The sequence below is a fragment of the Hypanus sabinus genome, chromosome 12, assembly GCF_030144855.1.
Source record: "Hypanus sabinus isolate sHypSab1 chromosome 12, sHypSab1.hap1, whole genome shotgun sequence".
NCBI classification, from domain to species: Eukaryota; Metazoa; Chordata; class Chondrichthyes; order Myliobatiformes; family Dasyatidae; genus Hypanus; species Hypanus sabinus.
Window position 1 is genome coordinate 106,642,146 of NC_082717.1, and position 20,168 is coordinate 106,662,313.

The 20,168-nt window shown below is 42.2% G+C and overlaps 1 long non-coding RNA gene across 1 annotated transcript; it reads left to right on the forward strand.

Moving 5' to 3' along the window:
• The first annotated feature begins 1,109 nt into the window (after positions 1-1,109).
• LOC132403271 (uncharacterized) lies at positions 1,110-15,124 on the forward strand. The gene is made up of 4 exons (XR_009515228.1): positions 1,110-4,989; positions 5,093-5,250; positions 9,628-10,758; positions 14,648-15,124. It is a non-coding gene; the product is annotated as an uncharacterized LOC132403271 (long non-coding RNA).
• Positions 15,125-20,168: the final 5,044 nt, after the last annotated feature.

Consider the following 20,168-nt stretch of genomic DNA (forward strand, 5'->3'; position numbering starts at 1 on the left):
CGTAACAATGGTTTTATATTGCTTTATTTCTACACTATTCTTGGTTGGTGCAACTGTATTTCCCAATTTCCCTCGGGATCAATAAAGTATGTCTGTCTGTCTATGTTCTTGCAAAACAGCCACTTACTAAGTCAGAGGCAGGGATTATAGTCAATGTGGGAAATTATGATGTCAAATCTTGTATTAGGTTGGCTGGGATTGGGAAATAGTAGAAACTGGGAGAGGGGGGTGGCATTACAATTTGTTTCCATCAGTCCAGGGGAGGCACCTTTCGGGAAGGAACAGGAGGGGAGATGTGTGGTTGACGAGACTGAGGGTTGACCATACGGGGTTGCACTCCACTTGGCACTTGTTGTTAAGCATGGGAATGGGTGGTGTTATTTTTGTAAGGCCCCAGAGACGGTGGAATATGTGATCAGGGTGTGGTATACCACAGATATTTGTTGTAATGTGGGAAGCTGTTTGGGCAATTATTGGGGATCTTTGGGGTACCTAATTTGCAGGATATTCTGCCACCTGAGGCAGGGACGGTTAAGTTGCATGGGTCCCTGGTGAACTTTTTACTTAAAACAGGTTTGGGAATTTGGATCTGATCCCTGTCACGTCTCTCTTCATTCTCCGTTACAGTTGGTGGCAGTAATACAGCTTCCTGAGAGGTGTGAGCTGCCATTAATTAGCACAAAAGAAGAAGGTAGGATTGGGGCTCCAGGTAGGGGTTGTGTCTGCACCACAAATGAGAGACAATTGCTGTGAGCTCCGGACACACTGTGGCCCTGCACACCCAGGACAACCCGGTCCTTTCCCCTCGATCCATACCCAGGCCCTGGATAGATGGGTCTCTCGTTAATGGGGTTTTCTGGGTATAGGGGCAGCCATGGGTGACACTCCCGATGCTTCCCCACCGTTCTTTAGGGCGTGTTTCTGTAGTCAAGAGCCCCTGTTCAGCAGCATTCCGCTGCATCATGAGTCCTACAGGTGGGTCGGTTTCCCAACAGACGTATCCTGTTTAGTTGAAACTTTAGCAGGTGTCCATCAAATCAGCTCAGCTCAAAGGTTTTCCACCTCATTCCTTAAAATCTCTCTCTCTGTGGTATCAGGGGGCACTTTGGTATCAGGGGGCACTTTGGCGACAGAGGCTATCACTGAAGATACTACTCTGCTTTTGGAAACTCCTGTTTCTCAATCACGCTTTCCTCCTTTCTAACTTCTCTGAGTAACTCCGTAAAAGATGGAGTGCACATCCTGCAGATCATTCAGACCCATAGAGCAATCACAGCGTGTGGCAGTGTCCTTCACAACATTCTCCATCCTCAAGCAATTTCTCTCAAGACAGTTGAATGCCCCTTTTGTGGTACAAACAATGCAGCAGTTTCTCCAACATAAAAATGTAGGCGGACAGCATTTGTTCTTCCTGGAACGTAAGCCCAAACTTCATCATCGGATTGGCTGCACTTTCAGCAGTGCCAAAAGCATCTTCCAGAGCTTGCAGGTAAGTAGCTGATGTGGGGAATGGGTTTTCTGTCTTTAGCAGCCTCACTATATCAGCCGCTGGACCCTTTAAGCTCTCGACCAGTGTCTTTTTTTTCCAAATCATCTGAGCACTGCCATTCATTCAGTAACTGAGATGTCTGCTCAGCCCCAGCCTCATATTTTTCTACCCCATTGGTTGTGGGCTTGACTCCAGAGAACACTTCCAGCCTACAATAACTGGCTCTTTGCAGATACATTTCTGCATTTGATAACCAGCTGGAATATCCAAAACCAACTCGGAAATCAACCTCTGAAGGACCCATTAGAGCTTTCACATCAGACAACTCCTTTCCCTCACTTCGCAGAAATGAGAACAACTTGTTTTTAAAGTTTTCACCCTCGGCTACATACCCCTGTTCTCGAAAACTATTGACTGCCCATGGCTCCACCTCTTTAGGATCTCCCAACCTATCAGGCAGCAGGACTTCAGTCACATCACAGCTGGTCTGGACTAACATGACATCCTTCCCTGCAAAGTGGCATTCACTCAGTGTTCCCTAAGCCCTGAAAAAAAACTTAGCACTCTGAACACAGGTTCATCACAGATTTGGACATCCACTCTGCTCAAGCATCGTTTGTAGATAATCTCTGAATTGGACCAACCCTTTCTCTGCAGCGTCCAATAATAACGTACCTTACTCACTTTCCCTGATGTTAGTTTAAACTAGTGGTTGCTAACCAGTCGATCTTTGAGACTTTCCCAGTAGATCCCAAAAAATAATGAAAAATAAATACAAATACATTATACCTGATAAACCTTTTGATGCTAAAGCAAATTTTACCCCTAGAGCCGTTTTCAACCCACACTTAGTTGCTTCCCCTGGTTATTGTGTTTTTCTTTTTCCACTGCCCAGCATCATGCGTCACGTGTGTGACATCATGTGACAATTGCCACCGTCTGTCAAATTTCCATGGAGCGTGGGAGAGCTTAGATTATCTCAAACATAAATAAACGGGCAAACTGTCCAACGGCGAAAGAAGTCACCACGTGTGGGTAAAGATGACTCACTTATGCAATCATGACTTAACTAAAATCTGATCAACTTTAATCGGTTTTGATTCTACTATGCTGCTACTTATATTGCGTCAGTTATGCAAAAGTTTGATCAGTTGTACTGCTCTTTCTTTCTTCAAATTCTTTGATAGAGTGAATTCATGTTTAGCATTTCAAATAGTGTGCTAGTAATTAGCATGAATTTTAGTTTTTACTGAAAAGTTAGCGCCCCTCTCTCTCTTTTGATTTAGCTGTTTTTTCAGCGTAACTTGTGCTGCATCAAAGTGACCAGTGAGATTAGATAAGAGTACAGATTGTCGCAAGCATCACTATAACACACTCGCTGGTGATATCCTGCAAGGTGGCTAGCTAGCATGGCAAAGGCGAAAGTTGAGGAGCTGAAATCGGGGTTGAAGGCCCAGCAATCATTTTTCACAAAACATACTGCCCAAATAAGGCTGCTATTGAAGCATCATTTCGTGTAAGTCACCTTTTGGCTAAACACAAGAATATTGATATTGATATTGAAATGGAAATAATTGATTTGCAAAATGACATCAAGCTTAAAGCAAGATCAAAGGGCAGTGACTTTTGGGGGCTTGTCAGCAGGGAAAAGCTTCCTCATCTCACTACACGTGTACTAAAAGTCCGTGCCTACTCCAGGTCAACTTACCTGTGTGAAATTGCATTTTCACAGATGAAAATTATTAAATCTAAGTACAGGAGCTGTCTTACTGACAGACACCTCACAGACAGTCCTCAGACTGGCTGTCTGCAGTTATAGAGCTAAATTTCAGGGAACTAGCAGAAAGTATTCAGCCCCAGTCATCAGACTGAGAGCAACAGTCAATTTTTATACATTTTTTTTGTGTTGAAATAAAATTAAATAATGAAACTTGGAATTAAAGGTATGAAGTATTGTAATATTCTTAAAGAAAGATGGCTATGCCCCATTTAATATGCTAATTATTGTTTTCTTGGTTGAATTAATTTGAAAGTTTGACAAAAGCATTTTATGTAATTCAAATACAATTAGCCCAAATAAAAGGCCTCAAGTTGGAAGTACAATCTGAGCTGTTTTTTCTCTAAATGATTTAGTAGGTCGATCGTGCCTTTCACTAAGGCCAAGGTAGGGGATTTTGGGCTTAAAAAGGTTGGTGACCACTAGTTTAAACATGCTTAAACATACAAACCGCTTAATCATTTCTTAACAGCAGTGAATCCCAGATGAACCCCTACTGTATTTCATCTACCATGTCTTTGCCCATTCTCCTAAACTTTTTAACTTTTACTGTAGCCTCTCTGCTTTAACACTACCTGCCCCACCACCCACCTTTATAATGTCCACAAACTTAGCCACAAAGCCATCAAATCCATCTCCCTCTGGTGCTCCCTCTCCCCCTTTCTTTCTCCCTAGGCCTCCTGTCCCATGATCCTTTCCCTTCTCCAGCTCTGTATCACTTTTGCCAATCACCTTTCCAGCTCTTAGCTTCATCCCACCCCCTCCGGTCTTCTCCTATCATTTCGCATTTCCCCCTCCCCCCACTACTTTCAAATCTCTTACTATCTTTCCTTTCAGTTAGTCCTGACGAAGGGTCTCGGCCGGAAACGTCGACAGTGCTTCTCCCTATAGATGCTGCCTGGCCTGCTGCGTTCCACCAGCATTTTGTGTGTGTTGTTGTTTGAATTTCCAGCATTTGCAGATTTCCTTGTGTTTGCTCTTTAAATTCCATCATCATTGACATAAATTGCAAAAAGAAACAGTCCCAACACAGACCCGTGTAGAACACAACTTGTCACCAGCAGCCAACAAGAGATGGCTCCCTTTATTCACACTCCTTTTCTCCTGCCCATCAGCCAATGCTCTCTTCAGGCCAACATCTTTCCTGTAATACCACAGGCTCTTGTTAAGCAGCTTCATATGTGGCATCTAGTCAAAGGCCATCTGAAAACCCAAGTACACAACATCTACCAATTCTTCTTTGTCTATACTGCTTGTTATCTCTTCAAAAAATTCCAACAGATTTGTCAGGCAAGAATTTCCTTTAAAGAAAACCTGCTGACTTTGGTCTTTTTTATTTTGCGTCTCCAAGTACAGTTGGCCCTCCTTATCTGCGAGGGATTGGTTCCGGGACTCCTCGCGGATACCAAAATTCGCAGATGCTCAAGTCCCTAATTCAGCCTGTATCAATACGGCGTATTTTAGGACCCAGCGGAACCCAAGACCTTATTTAACCTGTCTCAGTGCGATGGACATTAGGATCCAGCGGCAGAGATCTGAATCCGCAGCGTTTCTGTTCACGAAAATAATCACGATAACGATTGAAAATAAAGTGTGCTTCCCCTGTCCATACCTTCCTGGTCCTCACTACAGCTGCTGCAGCCTTCAGTCCCTGCCTATACTCAGGGAGTAGAAGTACAGCCAAGTGATCAGATGTCCCGAAGTGAGGGCGTAGAATAGCACGGTAGGCATTCTTGATAGTGATGTAGCAATGGTCCAGTGTGTTGTTTCCTCTGGTATTGCAAGTGATCTGTTGATGGTAATTGCTTAGTGATTTTTTTTTTCAGACTTGCCTGGTTAAAATCTAAAACAATGGTGAAGGCGTTAGGGTGCACTGTTTCGTGAATGTTGATCAATTGCTCAGATCATCTAAAGCCTGACCGACATTGGCCTGAGGTGGAATGTATACCACTCCCGAAATGACCCCGGAGAACTTCCATAGAAGGTAAAAAGGATGGCTCTTAACTACTAGATATTCCAGGTCTAGTGAGCAGAACTGGGACAGCACTGAAATACTTGTCACCAAGAAGAGTTGATCATGTGGCATACTCCTCCACCTCTTGCTTTTGAGAGGCTCTGTACATCTATCCTGATGGGGTACAGTAAACCACTTTCTTGATCTCTTTGGTGGTCTCTTGGATAGGATTTGCAAAGTGAGTTATGTCTTCGGAATCACCTGTTATTTAAACCCAACATACTTGTTCAATCAGGGAATAAATATCTCTTTTTTGGGTAAAAGGAAGTCCAAAACCATTCAGTTTGCAATGCTACTCTACAGACCACTATTAATTCTGCCAACAATTTAGATATTGTTTATTTGATCTGCCCAACTCACATCTGATGGCATCTGCAAGGGCTGTCCATTTATGATCTCATGTAAGGACAAGCCAAAGGTTCTAGTTGTAGTGGATCAAATAGTCATCAGAACCAAAAACAAAACCTGTTTCCACTTCAGTCCTGTTTTCTCACACATTTTGCTAAATTTATTCTTAATTGTTCATTTCATCCTTTCCACTAGGCCCACTGACTGAGGATGGTAGCTACAATGGAAACGTTGATCCGCCTGCAAGGCTTTGCATATTAATTTAATGACTTTATCAGTGAAATGGGTACCATTGTCCCTAGATAGTGTCCAGGTGATCCCAACTAGCGGGATTATTTCCTTTAACAAACATTTTGCCACTATAACTGCATCATTCGTTCATCAAGGAAATGCTTCAGCCCATCATGAGAAGACATCTATATTGACTAATACATAGTTAGCCCCTTCCCATTGAGGCAAATCAGTAAAGTCCATCTCCAAGTGTACAAAGGGCCCAACTGACGCCAGGGTATGGACCTGTTTTCCCAATTCTGTAAAGCTCAAATTATACGTTGTCTACAGATTTCCTCTGCAACTTGAAATACTCTAGGGGCATACCAAATTTGGTTTACTTAATTAATTATTCACCTCTTGCCTCCACCCCATGTGTAAAATTGTGAATAGAGCGGGAAATCCTTAGCACCATTTACCTAGGGCCACAATGCATCCATTGGGGTGAAGCCACCTACCATCGTGCTGCTTTACCCAGTTTTTCCCCCTTCACCCTTCCGTTGATGGAGCAGTGGATCGGAGTGCCCGTACATCCTCCAAAGTGGGAGCTGTCATCAGGGCCAACGACGAGGGGCCTCTTGTTTCCAGCACAAGGCTGGACCTAATTGCTGCCTCTTCTGCATTACAATCTGCCGCTTTATTGCCCTCATCTAATTGTCCAGTATGTGCTGTGCATTTAGTAACAGCAACCTGTTTAGGCTCCCGTCATGCTGCCGATAAGTTTTGTATGTGTACTTATATTTCTTTAAATAGAGGAACCTCCCAAGATTAAAAAAAAAGCACCATAGTTTCCTGATATGTCCATAATCAGGTGCTACTTCAAAGGCATAGCATGAGTCAGTATAAGCATTACAGTCTGGCCTTTAGCAAGTTCTCAACCCCAGTAAGCGCAAACAGTTTGGCTTGTTGTACCAAAGTAGGCACGGGAAGAGCCGCTGCCTCCATGACATGGGTGAGGGAAACAATTGCATGTCCTGCGCGAGAGCTGAGCTGTCAACAAAGGAAATTAATTCAGCATTAACAGGAGGAGTTTCAGTAAGGTCCACACGAAGTTTTATTGTAACAGTTTCATGGCAGTGTGGATCGACATCTTCCTCTGGGGAGAAGAGTGGCCACATTAAAAGTTCCACAGCGAGTAATTCTAACACTCGGATTTATTAGTGACTTGCTTTCGTACTTACTTTATCGAGCAGGGGGAGGGTGTTAGGTGGCACAGCAAGCCAGCAACGTTTCTGCTGAACGTGGGATATGTACACGAGTAAGATGATTGCATTTGCTGAACTGCAAATCAAGAGGCAGCCATTGCTGAAAACAACCGGGTAGACCTCTGCCTTTTGGGTCTAACTGAGCACTGAAATAAGCAATCGGTACTTGTCTTCCCCTGTGGTCCTGAGTCCAAGTGGCCTGAACACAGCCATTGGGAGGCCCAAAGCAGGGCCAGAGATCATTGGTTCTTTTGTACGTTAAAATGTCTCCTCGGCTTCCGGAATCCAGCATAATGGATCTGGTTGACTGGGAAGAGAGACTTTCTGGAGGGGCCTAACAATTGCTGCATAATCTAAAATTCACTGTAAACAATATCCTGTCATTCCCAAGAAATGCTTCATTTCCGTAAAAGTCGTTAGCTGCGGGGCTTTAACTATTGCTTCAATCAATGACTCAATATCCTGGGATAGGATAGGTCCTAGATAATTAACTTCCGGTTGTACGAACTGTAGTTTCGGCTTTGATACTTTATGGTTTTCTTAGCTAGTTTATGTCAAAGGTGAGGGAGTCCTGCTCACCAGCTCGCTTGCTTGGGGATGTCGACAGGAGGTCAACCACAGACTATATTAGAGTTGAGTCGCTGGGAAACTCCCTACCATCCTCCATTCGCAATTTACGTGCCAAAACGCTGATTTTCCAAGAAAGAACTCTTTTCCAAGAAACCTCAAACTTAAAATCAATATTTCAAAAGTATTGAACATTTTTTATATTCTATAAAACAAAGCAGTCTTGTTTGTAAAGCAACTTTTAGAATTACTCCCAAAGTATTCCAGTCTTCCCAAAATTTTAATTTCAAGTTCACAATTAAACTGAGTACCAAATGAGCAATTTTTCCAAATGTTTATATCCCTTAAAAACATGGGCACCTCACATCTGGAATACAGATCTGCACATTTGTCCAGTTTTCTTCATTTGGATTTCGCCCGGCAAGTGTGGAATATTTTAGGGTCTCCCTAAAATCAAATACATGGAAAACAAATAAGGAAACACAAACCAAAATAGAATATAGACAATACAGAACCCAAATCTAAGCTTGTACTTCTTTTCATTGAGAACCTTCACAAGTAACTGCAAAACTTAAACAGTTAATAGTCACCGTGAAAAGCTTTCACATATTTTACAAAAAACCAGGAGAGGGAGAACTACTGCATAGGAACCCTGACATATTAACACATTTCGGAACACAAAATTGAGCAAACACTAAACAGACTGCTCTCCTTTCTCTCTTACACACACGCACTTTCAAGTGAACTCAGGTGTCCCCACACTTCACATAATTAAAAGCAAACCATTCACATTTTACTGCAGCTTTTGTATCTGCTTTAACCACCTTCTATGATCTCCAGTGTTAGAACATAGAAAACCTACAGCACGATACAGGCCCTTCGGCCCACAAAGCTGTTCTGAACGTGCCCTTACCTTAGAACTACCTAGGCTTACCCATAGCCGTCTATTCTTCTAGGCTCCATGTAGCCATCCAGGAGTCTCTTAAAAGACCCTATTGTTTCCACCTCCACCACCGCCGCTGGCAGCCCATTCCACGCACTCACCACTGTCTGCGTTAAAAACTTACCCCTGATATCTCCTCTGTACCTACTTCCAAGCACCTTAAAACTATGTCCACTCATGCTAACCATTTCAGTCCTGGGGAAAAGCCTCTGACTCTCCACATGATCAATGCCTCTCATTATCTTGTACACCTCTATCAAGTCACCTCTCACCCTCCATCGCTCCAAGGAGAAAAGGTCAAGTTGACTCAACCTATTCTCATAAGGCGTGCTCCCCAATCCAGGCAACATCCTTGTAAATCAACTCTGCACCCTTTCAAAGGTTTTCACTTCCTTTCTATGGTGAGGCAACCAGAGCTGAGCACAGTACTCCAAGTGGGGTCTGACCAGGGTCCCATATAGCTGTAGCACATTATCTCTCGGCTCTTAAACTCAATCCCACGATTGATGAAGGCCAATGCACCATATGACTTCTTAATCACAGAGTCAACCTGCATAGCAGCTTTGAGTGTCCTATGGACTTGGACCCCAAGATCACCTCTGATCCTCCACACTGCCAAGAGTCTTACCATTAGTACTATATTCTGCCATAGTATTTGACCTAGCAAAATGAACTACCTCACTCTGATCTGGGTTGAACTCCATCTGCCACTTCTCAGCCCAGTTTTGCATCCTATCAATGTCCTGTTGTAACTTCTGACAACCAGTTGCGTTACTCTTCATTACCGATTTCTGTATCGCATTCATAACCACTATTAAATCTACATTAAACCACTGTTTCTTTAATCCCTTTAATTACTTACCATTGAGTCTTTATTCAGTGCAGTCTATTCCTTTTCCACTGCAACATCCAGTAGGGTTCAAACTTTACATAATGTTATTTGGCTTTTATTGTAATTTTTGATGTAGTTTTGTTGCCATCAGTTGAAATGATCAAGAGAATCCCTTCTCACAGACTGAGCAGGTGAACGGCTTCTCCCCAGTGTGAACTTGCTGGTGTCTCACTAGAATCGATGCCAAAGTGAATCCCATCCCACAGTCTGAACAGGTAAATGGCCGCTCCCCGGTGTGAACTCGCTGGTGAGCCATTAGGTCACATGGCCGAGTGAATCCCTTCCCACAGTCTGAGCAGGTGAATGGCACCTCCCCAGTGTGAACTAACTGTTGTACCTTCAGTTGAAATGACTGAGAATTCCTTCCCACAGCCTGAGCAGGTGAATGGCTTTTCCCTAGTGTGAATTTGTTTATTTGTCAACAGATCAGATGACTGAGTGAATGTCTTCCCACACGCAGAACAGTTGAAAAGTCTCTTTCCCTTGTGAACTCATTGGTCTGTCTGTGGGTTGGCTGAGTGAGTGAATCTGCTCTCCGACACAGAGCAGGTGAATGGCCTCTCACTGGTGTGTATCATCACCTTGGATGACAGAAAGAATCACTTCCCACAGTCCGAACAGGTGAACCCTCTCCCTGTGGTGTGAACTTGCTGATGTATCTTCAGGTTGGACTACTGAGTAGATCCCGTCCCACACACAGAGCAGGTGACTGGCCTCTCCCCACTGCAAAACTCACTAGTGTGTTATTGGATCATCTCACACACAGAGCAGGTGACTGGCCTCTCCCAACATGTGAACTCACTGGTGTGTTTGCTGTTCGACTGAGTGAGAGAATCCCTTGTTGTTGTGTTTGAGATTCCACTACACACAGTCTTTGCTGTTTCTAACCTGTAAAAAGATTCACAAAAGGCATCAATGGGAGAAGAACAACATTTCAAATGAGAATTTTTGTCCCTATGCTGAGTTCTGACATCACACTGTTACAGTGAGGTTCAACACAGGTCGGAGGAACAATTCCCCATCTCCTAACTAGACACAGCTCAGACATCAGTACTGACCATCAAATTATCTGAATATTTACTGTCTGCATCATAATGGGCCATGTCTGTGTCTTCAAACTGTGACTTAGCTCAGTATTCTCCAATAGAATTATTTTAATTTTACATCATGTCCCACAGAGACTACAAGATATTACATGGCTGCTCCTGGAGACTTTCTGATTAATCTGACTGCACCTCTGGTGATAGACGGAGGTGAGTTCATCGATGGCAATGCCAATGAATATGAAGGGGAGGGCAGTCATCTTTCTCATTGGAGTGTGACATACTTCTTCAGTGAAAGCTACAGGTTACTTGTTACCCGGGACAAAGTTGTTTGATATCATATGTACCCAGAAAGAACGGTACAGAACACGTTCTCACAAGTAGAAAGACCCAGAACACGAGAAGGTAGAACAACGGTGATTTTCTCAAGAATGAAAGCCCATGGAAGGATTTTTTCTATGCAACACTAATTAGTATTTACATTGACTGGAAGGTAGCCTGTTCATCAGAGATTAACTCCAACTATATTTTTGTTCTGAGTTTCTAATGTCTGGATTTAGATAGTTTGAGCTTGATAGTATTCCCTCATATTCCCTCCACGTGTGCTTCCAAACACACCTTACAAACTACTGGAGAAGCCATGGCTGCCCCTACAGCCTGAAATCCCCCCCCCCCCGAACGAGGGCCCCATCTGTCTGGGGTGCCAAGTATGAATAGTGGAGCTAAGAGTGATGGAAATGACCAGGACCGTCCTGGGTTTGTGGGACCAAGCAGTGACCTGAGCTCAGTCGCGGTGCAGACGTCGGCGCTGATGAAAGCCCTGCCCCGGAGCCGCACTCCTACCACCTGCACTTTTCAGGAAGGGGCGTTACTGCCACCGACTGTAACGGAGAACGAAAGGAGCGTGACAGGGATCAGATCCGAACTCCCAAACCCGCTTCGAATGAAAAGTTCACCAGGGATCTACAGGATTTAACTGTCCTTGCCTCAGGTGCCAGAATGGCTACCACAGATCTATCCAATAATCGCCTGAACAGCTTCCCACATTCCAACGAATGTCTGCAGTATACCGCAGCATGATCACCATCATCACCATGCACCGACTTCAAATAGGTATATTAATCATTTAAGGTATATTAATCATTTATTTACAAACAGTAAAAATTCAACCAATCTTTCACGTTCCCCAAGTTACAGAGACTACAAAGCTGAATACTGAGCCAACATTCGTAGTTCAAAGAGCGTGCAGACATCATGCACATTCTTGCCTTAAACAAGGGAAGAGGAGGAGTACAGCCCAGGTTTTGTGTTTTATGTTTAATCTGTTACTTTGTTTCCAGTTTTCATTTATTCAGGTACTTTGTTTCATTTTCAAAGTCTGTTTCACGTTTGTTGTGTTTTAATTTGTTACTTGTTTCCTCGTGTCATTGATTTTGAGATGACTCATTTCGCATTGGCTACATGAAATGGGAGTTGAAATTTGGTAGAAATTTGGGTACCTTTATTCCAGGTATGAGATGCCCACATTTCAGAGAGAACTGAGCATTTGGGGAGCAATTCTAGTAGTTCTGTTCCTTATGTGTTTTCTAAATATCCAGTGACTAATCAGGAGTGAGTGTATTTGCATCTCATTGCATTACAGAATGCAAAGTGGTGGGAGATCCTGTGACACATTCCTGGGGATGGTGTTCGAATCTGCACACTGGTCCAATGGATCAATTTACTGAATTTGTATGAGGACTCCTTACTACGTCACAGATAGGATGGCGCTGATTTTGATCCCCTTGACAAGGATAAGACTAGGGGAATTATCCGGCTTCTCGGGTTTAGGTATTCTGTTATGGGGGAGCTGGGAGGGAGTCTATTGGAAGTCTAGAGTGGAATAGACTGGAAGTCTAGAGTGGAATAGACTGGAAGTCTATTCCAGTCAAACAGCATTAAGAGACCTGGGCCTCGATAGCCCCGGTGAGCGTTTTAAGGACTGGTATCTTCCTCTGTACTATTCGTATAATTGGCAAGTCGTGATTTCCCCACCTGACAGAGTGTTGGTGTCGGTGGTTTGCTGAGTACAGGTGCAAGGCGGGTGGCAAGTGTGAGCAGGAACAGTATACTGGGACAGCTGTGTGAGGCTGGGTACTTGTTGGAGGCGGAATGGCACCTACTGGATATGCAGTTCCTGAGCCTACCCGTGGATCTCACAGGGTGGCGCAGTTGATATGTGGTGCCATACGTATACCACCCCAGTGCCCAGGATGGGCACCTTGCCCATGCTGCTTGGAAAGCGGGCTGTTACAAAGGAAGGAAGTTTTGAGTGATGGCCTTTCTCAGCATGGTCAGCCAGACTGTCCCAGGAACTGATTTCAATGGCCTTGGATTGCCTGCTCCCAAAGGAAGGTGGCACTTGTACGGTCGAGAATGCTGCACCTACGTTCCGGACGGGGCAGGTAACATCACTCACCTGATCGATCATATCTCAGAGTCAGTGTCTGAGATTTAGTGGGGGATCAGCACGTTAGCTATCACACTCTGAGGTGGGGCTGGTGGCATTTTGGAGCAAAGCGAGACTGCTGGACTACTGCTGTATACTGGGAGGTGACGTGGGTTTATTGTACTCTTGTGTTTTTTGTATGGCTTAGCTGGGAGTTCCTGAGAGTCGTACCGGTCCGATCATCATGTTCACAACTTCCAAGGGATGGAGTGTCCTGTGGGGGGTGCGCCGTATTTTGATTGTTGAAAGTCACTTCCATTGTGATTGGTCAGTTTAGAAACTGCGGCTACTTTTCCCATTGGACAGTTGTCTGGTGTCCTGTTTCAAATACCCTGGCTATCTAACAGCACATGGAAGGGGCTTGCTCCCTTTGTTTAAGGCGAGACCATTGGGAAGGTACGCTCTCTTTGTGTGCATTTTTAACTACATATGTTTGTTGAATGTACGCTTGTTTGAGTATTCTGGTTGGTAGTGTCTGTAACTGGGGGAACATGAACGTTCGGTTGAATTTTTACTGTTTGTATGTAGCCGGGTGACTATCGAATGCTATTCAGGATCGTTGAAAGTGTACTTGGGCATTCATCCGGGTAATGCTGGAATAGGTGTCTGTGCCTTTGAGCGGAGATGGTGACGTCGTTATGCACACGTGGGATACAGTGGGGAGACCCACTTTGTTTTCTGCTGCAGAAGCAGTTGGGGCGTTGGAATAAAGTTCCCCCAGAGGTGCTAGATATAGTGAGGAAAGACTTTCACGAGTGAAGAACTTGACGCTGGATAGCGTGGCTTGCAAAGTTCCTCACCGACCAAGTAGAATTGCCACTACCGCATTAGTACTGTATCAGTTTTGTGTGATTTTCTTTGTATTCAAAGTCAGTGCATTTCCTGTCTCAGCTGCCAGACCCACAAACCTGATTGAACATTACAAGGTCCTCACCACCATTCCCATACTTCGCAACAAGTGGCAAAGTGGAGTGCAACCCCGTATGTCCAAACCTCAGTTCCGTCAAACACACATCTTCCCTCCTGTTCCTTCCCAAAAGGTGCCTCCCCTGGACTGATGGAAACAAATTGTAATACCATCTCCCTCTCCCACAATTTCTGCTATTTCTGAATCCCACTCAACCTAACAATAGATTTGAGTTCATACTGTTACGTACTCGTGACACATGACAGTGGTGCCCTTGTCACGTGACTGGGGTTGAAGCTGTACTGGACTTGAGGTGATGGTCTTGTGATGGTGGAATGACGTCATTTTCCCGCCAGTAGAGATCATGTGACGGTTTTTTTTTACAGGTTATAAAAGGTAGACCCCACCCTGTGAGGAGGGGCAGTTCGTGGCTGGATTTGCCAGGTTAACTTCATGCCACTGCGTGTTTTAAGTGATGACGCAGTTTAGTTGAAAGATTAAGTTTTTATTTAATGCCTAAAGTTTAAGAGGTCATTGCCAGCAGGTTCTTTACGATCCTGTTAGTTCGAAATTAGTGGAGAGTAAAGATTGGAAGTTGGAAGTTAAAGATCGAGGAGAATCGCTTTCTACGGTGAAACGGGGGCGACCTTTGTTTGATCCTTATTTGGAAGGATTTCGTTGACTATCTTCGTGTTAATCCCTAGGTTTAACTAGAAAGGATTGAAGGTAGTGGAGAAGGAAAGGTCAGTGCCTTTAAGCCGTTCTGTTTCGTGAATTCTTCGTGGGAAGATCGACGTCGGGGATCGAAGCAAGCGACGTGAAAGAGAATTTAAATCGTCCTATAAAGTCTCTCCTTTTAAATGGACTGTGAGCATATCGAACTTTTGGCAATACCACTTTTAAGAACTGTTTTTGGAATATCACTTTAAGAACTGTTTGGGCTGCCGCTCAGCAGCTGTTTCCGGTTACGGTAGTGTTTGGTTACTTTTGGGGGGTTTGCTTTCTGTGTTTAATAAACGTGTTGTTTGTTATAAGAAACCCTTGCCGATCTCATATATTTATTGTTGCCTGAATACGTAACATTAAATATGGGGGCTGCGTCTGGATTGAATCATTTGAGTTTAAATGCTTGCTAACTTTTAAATCGGTGTTTTGGAAACGGGGATTACTCGGTTCTTTTGTTTGGCTTGTTGTGGTATTCGGCATCAATGAATATTGATGAGTTTCTGGCTTCGCCAGCTGCGGAGGTGTTGGCGAAGGCGAAAAAAACTGAGGTGTTTGAGATAGCTAGTAGATTGCAACTTAAAGGTATTTTGCAGACTACATCTAAGGGTGTAATACAGAGGAAAATCGTGTCACCATATGTGGTCTCGGGTGTTTTTGATGAATCGATTTTAGAGTCGTTTCCAATAAGTAATTTGGAGATGCAGTTGCAAATCGAACAAATGAAATTGGAACAAAGTAAAGCTGATTTGGAGAGGTGTAAATTGGAGATGGAACAAAAGCAGAGAGAATTTGCATATGCAATGGAGGAATTAAGGTCTGGAAATCAGTCTTCTGGTTCTAAAAAAACGTTTGTTGCTAGTCAAGAAATTAAATTGGTCCCTCCATTTAGTGAAACAGAAGTGGAAAGGTATTTTCAACATTTTGAAACTATTGCTCGGATGTCAGAGCGGCCGAAAGATAAATGGTCAGTTTTGTTACAGAGTGTAATTAAAGGCAAAGCACAACAAGTTTACACAGCTTTAACAGCTGCACAAGCACTTGATTATGATACTGTAAAGAGGCATAACTTAAACGCATATGAGTTAGTCCCAGAAGCATATAGGGAAAGATTCAGAAGTTTGAAAAAGTCTGTGGAAAAAACTTATGTGGAATTTGCCTATGATAAAGCTATGTGTTTTGAGAGATGGGTTTCTTCTAAAAATGTAAATGGGGACTATGATACATTGAGAGAGCTGATTTTAATGGAGGAATTTAAAAGAAGCATTCCTGTTGAAGTAAGGACCTACTTAAATGAGAAGGATACTGATAAATTGCAGGACTGTGCTAGATTAGCTGATGAGTATGTTTTAATCCATAAGAATAAATTTCCTCAGGGCAGAATTTTTAAGAGGAAAAATAACACGGAGACTCCAGGTAAATCTGAAATTAAATCAGAGGTTAATGAGAAAGTTGATGAGAAAGGAAAGCCTGTGAAGGAAAGAGAGTTTGGTCTTATTTGTAACTATTGTAAGAAGCCTGGCCATTAATAGCTAACTGTTTCAAATTGAAAAGGAAAGAGAAGGAAGCAGTTCCAGATGCTTGTGTGCAACATACTGAAGCACCTGTAAAGTTACAGGGTTTGATAAAAACAAATGAGGCTTTGCTAGAGTCTGACCAAGTTAGAAAGGGATATGATCATTTTATAACTGAAGGGTTTGTATCCTTGAAGGAAGGATCTACTCTGGTGCCAATAAAAATCCTTAGGGATACTGGTGCTTCTCAATCACTGATGTTAGACAGTGTGTTGAAGTTTAATGAAGAGTCTGATACTGGTGAGGTAAATTACATAAGGGGTGTTGGAAGTGATTTTATGCCTGTACATTTACATAAAGTAAATTTAAAGTCAGGGTTAGTTACAGGATTTATTAAAGTAGGATTACAGCATAGTTTACCTGTGAAGGGTATTTCTTTATTGTTAGGTAATGACTTGGCAGGTGGACAAGTTTTTCCTGAAGTGCATTTGACAATGGAGTCAGAGGAACCAGAGTTGAATTCTAACACAGATTCTTCCTGTGTTGTGACTAGAGCTATGGCTAAAAAGATTGATGCGCAGAATGAGGTTGTTATTCAGGACTGTTCAACTCAGGATTCGAGTTTTGAGGATGTGTCAGAGACTTTCTTATCTTCGTTGTTTGAACAAGATTCTGGGAGTAAGTCTGACTATAAAGATTTATCTTTGTCTCGGAAGGAGATGATAGCAGAGCAGAATAGAGATTCTGAGATTACAAAATTAAAAGAGCAGGTTTCACTAAATAGTGAAATTGATAAGGTGCCAGTAGGATATTACTTGGAAAAAGGAGTGTTGATGAGGAAGTGGAGATTGCCTACAATTCCTGCAAGTGAGGATTGGAATGTTGTTTACCAGGTAGTTGTTCCAAAAGTTTATCGAAATGAGATTTTGACTTTAGCTCATAGTGTGCCTTTAGGTTGACATCAAGGGGTAAGGAAAACTGTGGACAAGATTTTAAAACATTTTTACTGGCCTGGTCTAAGAAAAGATGTTTTGTAAAACGTGCCATACTTGTCAACTTGTGGGTAAACCAAATCAGGTTACACCAGTAGCTCCATTACAACCTATCCCAGCATTTGGTGAACCATTTTCTAAAGTTATTGTAGATTGTGTTGGTCCATTACCAAAGACAAAAACTGGTTATCAGTATTTGTTGACTATCATGTGTACTTCGTCTAGGTTTCCAGAGGCAGTACCACTTAGGAATATAAAAGCTAAGACTGTGACAAAGGCCCTTATAAATTTTTTTACTTATTTTGGATTACCTAAGGAGATACAAACTGATCAAGGCAGTAATTTTATGTCTGGATTGTTTCAACAGATAGTTTATAAATTGGGAGCTAAGCAAATCACTTCATCTGCATACCATCCAGAATCGCAGGGTGCCTTGGAGAGGTTTCATTCTACCCTCAAGAATATGATTAGGACATTTTGTGTGGAAAATGAAAGTGACTGGAATGAGGGTATAAACTTACTTTTATTTGCAGTAAGGGAATCGGTACAGGAATCTTTAGGTTTTAGTCCATTTGAACTTGTGTTTGGGCATAGAGTTAGAGGACCTTTAGCTTTGTTGAAAGAACAGTGGATTAGTAAGGAAGTACACACTAATTTGTTGGACTATGTTTTGAAATTTAAGGACAGGTTACATAAAGCTTGTAGCTTAGCTAAGGAAAATTTAAAGTTGGCTCAGGAGAAAATGAAGACTTGGTATGATAAAGAAGCTAGGATGAGGAGGTTTAAGCCTGGAGATAAGGTGTTGGTTCTTTTCCCAGTGCAGACAAATCCTTTACAAGCTAGATTTCATGGTCCTTATGAAATTGTGTGTAAAATCAATGATGTGGATTACGTGGTAAAAACTCCAGATCGTAAAAGGTCAACACAACTTTGCCATATAAATATGTTGAAACCATATTTTGAGAAAGAATCTGATACTGTGACTGTTGTGGTTAGTGAGAATGAGTTTGATTTAACTAGGAACATGATAGATGATTCATCTGACTTTCATTCTAAATCCAACATTGTTTCTGTTAGGTTACCAAATTCAACCATTCTGGAAAATATTGATGAAAAATTAGCACATTTACAGTTAGAGCAGAGACAACAGATGGAGTTGATTTTTAAATATAGGGAGTTGTTTCCAGATGTTACGAGAAGGACTACTATAGCTTCACATGATGTAGATGTTGGGGATGCCAAACCTATTAAACAACATCCATATAGGACGAACATGGAAAAATGTGAACTTGCTGAGAAAGAAATTGAATATATGTTAGAGAATAATATCATTAGACATTCTAACTCGAATTGGAGTTCGCCATGTGTTATGGTGCCAAAGCCAGATGGTAGTATTAGGTTTTGTACAGATTATAGGAAGGTGAATGCTGTAACGAAAACAGATGCATATCCAATTCCTAGAGTAGATGATTGTGTAGATAAAGTTGGAAAAGCAAAGTTCCTTACAAAGATTGATTTATTGAAGGGGTATTGGTGTGTTCCATTAACGGACAGAGGTAGAGAGATTTCTGCATTTGTAACTCCATCTGGGTTATATGAGTATAATGTTGTTCCATTTGGGATGAAGAATGCCCCAGGTACTTTCCAGAGGATGATTAATTTTGTGATTCAGGGATTGAAAGATACTGATGCTTATATTGATGATTTAGTGACAGGAAATGATACTTGGGAAGCACACATTATTGCGATGGAGAAATTGTTTGAAAGGCTTGGCTTTCAAAAGCTAACTTAACTATTAATTTAGCTAAGAGTGAATTTGGACATGCCACTGTGACTTACCTTGGTTATGTTGTGGGTCAAGGTAAGGTAGCTCCTGTTCAGGCAAAAGTTCAGGCAATTTTAGAGATTCCCACTCCAATGGGGAAGAAGACTCTCAGGAGGTTTTTGGGAATGGTAGGATATTATCGGAAATTTTGTAAGAATTTTGCAAATGTTGCCCTTCCATTAACTAACCTTCTGCGGAAGAATGAGAAGTTTGTATGGACGGTGCCTTGTCAAGAAGCATTTGAAAAATTGAAAACAATGATATGTCAACAACCTGTGCTTAAGGCACCTGACTTTGGAAAACCTTTTTCATTGGCTGTGGATGCTAGTGATGAGATGGCAGGAGCAGCATTAATGCAAAGGAATGAGGGTGATCATCCAGTAGCTTACTTTTCTGAGAAATTTAATAAGCATCAAAGAAATTATTTGACAATAGAGAAAGAATTGTTATCTCTTGTTTTAGCTTTGGAATATTTTGAGGTATATGTTAGTACGACTCAAAAACCACTTATTGTTTACACTGATCATAATCCGTTAGTTTTTCTGAGTAAGATGAAAAACAAAAACAGAAGATTATTAAATTGGAGTTTGATGTTACAAGAGTACAATATTGTGATGACTCATATTAAAGGTAAAGATAATGTGGTTGCTGATTGTCTATCTCGATGTTGAATGTACAATGTAATTTTTTTTATGGAGTGGTTTTTTTTTCAATTGTAACACTCCTACTGTATTGTGAGTTATAAGCTGTTATATGATGGTACTGTATATTGTGTATGTTATAAAATTTATACCTTTGTTTTTCTTGTAAGCAATTGTTAAAAATTTTTGTTCTTGTCAGACCAAAAATGTTTTTTTGGAGGGAGGTGTTACCTACTCGTGACACATGACAGTGGTGCCCTTGTCACGTGACTGGGGTTGAAGCTGTACTGGACTTGAGGTGATGGTCTTGTGATGGTGGAATGACGTCATTTTTCCGCCAGTAGAGATCATGTGACTGGTTTTTTTTTACAGGTTATAAAAGGTAGATCCCACCCTGTGAGGAGGGGCAGCACGTGGCTGGATTTGCCAGGTTAACTTCATGCCACTGCGTGTTTTAAGTGATGACGCAGTTTAGTTGAAAGATGAAGTTTTTATTTAATGCCTAAAGTTTAAGAGGTCATTGCCAGCAG